The following is a 5000-nucleotide window of genomic DNA, read 5'->3' on the forward strand; positions in this document are numbered from 1 at the left end:
AGTTACTCCTACTGAACGGCGAGTCGTAGCCCACGTTATTTTTCTGTGAAGAACGTATCATCAACCCACTCTAAAAACAGATTAAGAGAACGTGTCACGCCAGCCTATCAACGTGGCCTTCTTGTTTTCATGTATTTTCGCCCTTGACCCGCTTCCTTACTGTAAAAAAGACGTCCTTGTGTCAGACCCCGCTAGAACTGGCTGTCTACGGGTGCCATATCGCTGCTACCGCGCTTCACGACACCAGGGTTAAAAAACTACCTATGGAAATGCCTCCCACAACCTCTGCGAAAGCCTTATCAAATTGTGTGTGTGTGCTTGGACACCGAAATGTTTAAGAATACGAAGCTAATATCGCAGCTATCGCACGTAACAGGTGGGGAAACGATGCAGAAAGGCACAATATCCTCTCATAATAATAATATCTTTTAACGCTGCCACGATTACGCCTCCAAAAATACGACTGAAAAGCCCCATCATCAGGAGCGCTTTGCCCGAACTCGATCTCGTATTTAAGGCATTTACAGCGAGTCTTGAACCCGTTGGCCGCATCCGTAACGAGGCGAGTTTAGTCTTCTGAGCGCATAAAGTGACAATTTAGTGTGTTAATGTAGATATAAAGAGTGAGAAAGAAGAGAGAGAGAGAGAGAGAGAGAGAGAGAGAGAGAGAGAGAGAGAGAGAGAGAGAGAGAGAGAGAGAGAGAGAGAGAGAGAGAGAGAGAGAGAGAGAGAGAGAGAGAGAGAGAGAGAGAGAGAGAGAGAGAGAGAGAGAGAGAGAGAGAGAGAGAGAGAGAGAGAGAGAGAGAGAGAGAGAGAGAGAGAGAGAGAGAGAGAGAGAGAGAGAGAGAGAGAGAGAGAGAGAGAGAGAGAGAGAGAGAGAGAGAGGAGGGAAAGAGAGGCAGGGAGAGAGAGAGGAGGGAGAGAGAGAGAGAGAGAGAGAGAGAGAGAGAGAGAGAGAGAGAGAGAGAGAGAGAGAGAGAGAGAGAGAGAGAGAGAGAGAGAGAGAGAGAGAGAGAGAGAGAGAGAGAGGAACCGGCAGGGAAGTGTTTGCAAAGAGGAAGGGAGGGAGAAAGGGATGGATGAAGGAGGGGAGGGAGATAGGGAGGGAGGGAGGGAAGGGAGGAAGACTGCAAACAGAGGTGAATAGAGTAGGGAGGCAGGGAGGAACGGAGGGCAAGAGAAAGGGAGGAAAGGAGAAGGGAGTGAGGAGGAAATGAAATTATTCGAGAGAGAAAGGGAAGGGAGGAGGGGAATGAAGCAGGGAATAAGAGAAGGAAGGAAAGGAGAGGAGGGAAGGGAGAGGAGAGGAGATGGAAAGGAGTGCAGCAGAGAGGGAGGGAGAGGAAGGGAGGAAGAGAATTAGACAAAGTGAGAGAGAGAAAAAGGGAAGAAAGAATGACCGAAAACAAAAGTGGAAAAAGAAAGAAGAGAGAGAGAGAGAGAGAGAGAGAGAGAGAGAGAGAGAGAGAGAGAGAGAGAGAGAGAGAGAGAGAGAGAGAGATAGAGAGAGAGAGAGAGAGAGAGAGAGAGCGAGAGAGAGAGAGAGAGAGAGAGAGAGAGAGAGAGAGAGAGAGAGAGAGAGAGAGAGAGAGAGAGAGAGAGAGAGAGAGAGAGAGAGAGAGAGAGAGAGAGAGAGAGAGAGAGAGAGAGAGAGAGAGAGAGAGAGAGAGAGAGAGAGAGAGAGAGAAGAAAAAAAAGAGGGGGGTGGGTTGGGGCAGTCCATCAGGCGGGACCCAAATTGCGAACGCTTTCTTCGGTATATGTGAAGGAATTTATAACGGAAGAAGTCCCAGTTGGTCCGCTACTCTGATTGGCTCCGGAGATTTACAGGGCGCGAGAGACGAAGGCGTACGACAACCAGAGAGACAGACAGACATAGTACATATATAGATCATTGCGTGCGTAGAACTGACACACAACAAACACAACAGGGCGGGGAGTGAGGCATGGATCGAGAGAAAGGAAGGGAAGGAAGAGTGAGGAAGGAAGAGAGGAAATGCCGAAGGGAGTGAAAAATGGGAATGATTGGAAAGAGGAGAGGATGAAGAGAGGGAGGAAGAGGAGGAGGCAGCTAGAAAGGAGGAAGAGTGTGAATGGGAAATGACTGGAAAGAGAAAGGGAGGAAGGAAGGAAAGGGTAATTTGAGGATAGGAAGGCTAGAAACAGAGGTGAAGGAAGGTAAGGGAGGAAATGAACCCAAGAATGTACAGGAAAGGATGAGAAGGAAGAAATGAGAATATTGAAATTGAGGAAAAAGTAAAGTTGAAGGCATAAACTATTGCTGCGCGTGGAGGCGGTGCTCATCTCCGTAACGTTGATGGAAAAGAAGACTAAAAACAAGAGCTGAAGGAAGAAAGGAGGGAATGAGAAGGAGAAGGAGGGGAAGGAATAATGGAGAATGGCATCAGTGCTAGAGAAGGGAGGGAGGAAGGAAGGAAGGGAGAGGAAAGGCAATAAAAAATAACAATAACAAATGGCCTGACATTAATAAGGGGACAAATAAAAACAAAAGAGAGAGAGAGAGAGAGAGAGAGAGAGAGAGAGAGAGAGAGAGAGAGAGAGAGAGAGAGAGAGAGAGAGAGAGAGAGAGAGAGAGAGAGAGAGAGAGAGAGAGAGAGAGAGAGAGAGAGAGAGAGAGAGAGAGAGAGAGAGAGAGAGAGAGAGAGAGAGAGAGAGAGAGAGAGAGAGAGAGAGAGAGAGAGAGAGAGAGAGAGAGAGAGAGAGAGAGAGAGAGAGAGAGAGAGAGAGAGAGAGAGAGAGAGAGAGAGAGAGAGAGAGAGAGAGAGAGAGAGAGAGAGAGAGAGAGAGAGAGAGAGAGAGAGAGAGAGAGAGAGAGAGAGAGAGAGAGAGAGAGAGAGAGAGAGAGAGAGAGAGAGAGAGAGACCCTTCACCCTCAAAGAGTCACCCTTCACTCGGAGACAGTCAGGAGGAGGAGGAGGAGGACACTTAGCAGCGCCAAACTCCACCTCCTCCTCCAATACTCCTTGGCACGTTGACTTGAGTGTTTTCCAATATTATCTTCTACTTGACCTCCTCTTCCTCTTCCTCCTCCTCCTCCTCCTCTTGGCGGCCTCATAACACACGCGTCAACTGATAAGGCCTCCAGGAAGTGTACCAGAGAGGGAGGGTGAAGTGGTTAGCGCCCTTGACTACGATTCTGCGGCCCTTGGTTCGAATCCCGGCCTGGGAAGTCGGCGTACAGTCCAAACAGCTGTTCATCTTTCCTTTCGGGCTGGTCTGAAAATAGGTACCTGGGGACACCTGGGGAAGGAACACTGGTAACCCGGGTGTCACACTGGCCTTATGTCGGGTTAAGGGCCAACGTGACGGAGATGAGCACCCCCGCCACGCGTAGCTGAAGCATATGTTCCCATACCTTTTGTTTAATTAGACCGAACCAGAAAACGATCCAAATGAACCCAAACTGTACCAGAATTAGCATTTGCATGTGTTTATTTTTAATTGATGCGATAATTTCAACAATTTTACTCTGTTAGAGCAAGCTTTAATATTGCTGCCTATCTCCATACATGCCCTTTGACGGCTTTTCGTACCCACACACACACCGAGCGGAGAGAGGAAGGGAGTGAGGTCGGGAGGAAGGGAAATAGACATGGAGTGAGAGAGAAAAGGAAGACAGAATGAATGATAACAAAAGTGAAAGAAGAAAGATGGAAGGGAGGGAGGTCGGGAGGAAGGGAAATAGACATGGAATGAGAGAGAAAAGGAAGACAGAAATAATGATAACAAAAGTGAAAGAAGAAAGAAGGAAGGGAGGGAGGTCGGGAGGAAGGGAAGGAGCGAGAGGGGAAAGGAGGGAAAAATTACTAAAACAAAGGTGAAGAAAAAACAAAGAAAGAAAAACTGTATGAGGTAGGAAGGGAGGGGAAGAATGAGAGGTGGGGGAAGCAATGCGTAATGAAGACAGCCTGACGTACCTATTCTGGTTCATTTGTACCAAGAGGAGGCAGCGCTGAGTATCATCATCATCATCAGCAGCAGCAGCACCAAACCAGCACTGAGAGATTCTCCGTAACCCACACCATCGCATCAGCTTGTTATAATTATCACTCACCAGCTGATAATGATCCCAGCCACTTAGTTTAAACAATATTTTACCCTGTTAAGAACCTTATTACCAACGCACTTATATATGAAGAGAGGCCAGATTAATGTTAACTTTGACAAACCTCGCTAATGTATTGCGCTTGTTGTATTAGCTCTTTTTGCAAGCCTGACACGTATAGAAAAGATGACTTCATTACCAAAGCATTTATACGTGAAGAAAGGGTAGATTAATGTAAACTTTGATACACCTCGCCAATGTACTGCGCTTGTATAAACTCTTACGAAGTCAATATTGCAAGCTTACAGTTATTTATCGCACAGAATGAGGGCCGTAAGAATGACCTCACATCTGTCAACGCCGTATTAACTCTTTCGAAGTCGTATATGGAAAAGATGACCTCAATATTGCAAGCTTACAATTATTTATCGCACAGAGTGAGGGGCGAAAGAATGACCTCACATCTGTCAACGCTGTATTAACTCTTTCCAAGTCGTACATGGAAAAGATGACCTCAATATTGCAAGCTTACAATTATTTATCGCACAGAGTGAGGGGCGAAAGAATGACCTCACATCTGTCAACGCTGTATTAACTCTTTCCAAGTCGTGTATTGAAAAGATGACCTCAGTATCGCACACTTACAATCATTTATCGTACAGAGCGAGGACTGAAAGACTGACCACCTCCCATCTGGCAACACTGGCACGAACCGATAACACTGATGGTCGGTACTGTCCCGTGTGGGGAGGCTCCACTCACACAGCTCTTCTGGACAGAGTGGAGTCTAAGGCTCTTCGCCTCATCAGCTCTCCTCCTCCTACTGATAGTCTTCTACCTCTTAAATTCCGCCGCGATGTTGCCGCTTTTTCTATCGTCTATCGATATTTCCACGCTGACTGCTGTTCTGAACTTGCTAACTGCATGCCTCCCC

The 5000-nt window shown here is 47.1% G+C and overlaps 1 protein-coding gene and 1 long non-coding RNA gene across 2 annotated transcripts in view; one reads left to right on the forward strand and one right to left on the reverse strand.

The window, feature by feature from the left end:
- LOC126981974 (uncharacterized) overlaps nt 1-5000 on the reverse strand; it is a 57864-nt gene that overhangs the window by 4039 nt on the left and 48825 nt on the right. The window lies entirely within an intron of this gene.
- Nucleotides 1-5000, forward strand: part of LOC126981973 (zwei Ig domain protein zig-8-like) — a 30936-nt gene that overhangs the window by 1074 nt on the left and 24862 nt on the right. The window lies entirely within an intron of this gene.

Source organism: Eriocheir sinensis, chromosome 49, assembly GCF_024679095.1.
Source record: "Eriocheir sinensis breed Jianghai 21 chromosome 49, ASM2467909v1, whole genome shotgun sequence".
Taxonomy (NCBI): Eukaryota; Metazoa; Arthropoda; class Malacostraca; order Decapoda; family Varunidae; genus Eriocheir; species Eriocheir sinensis.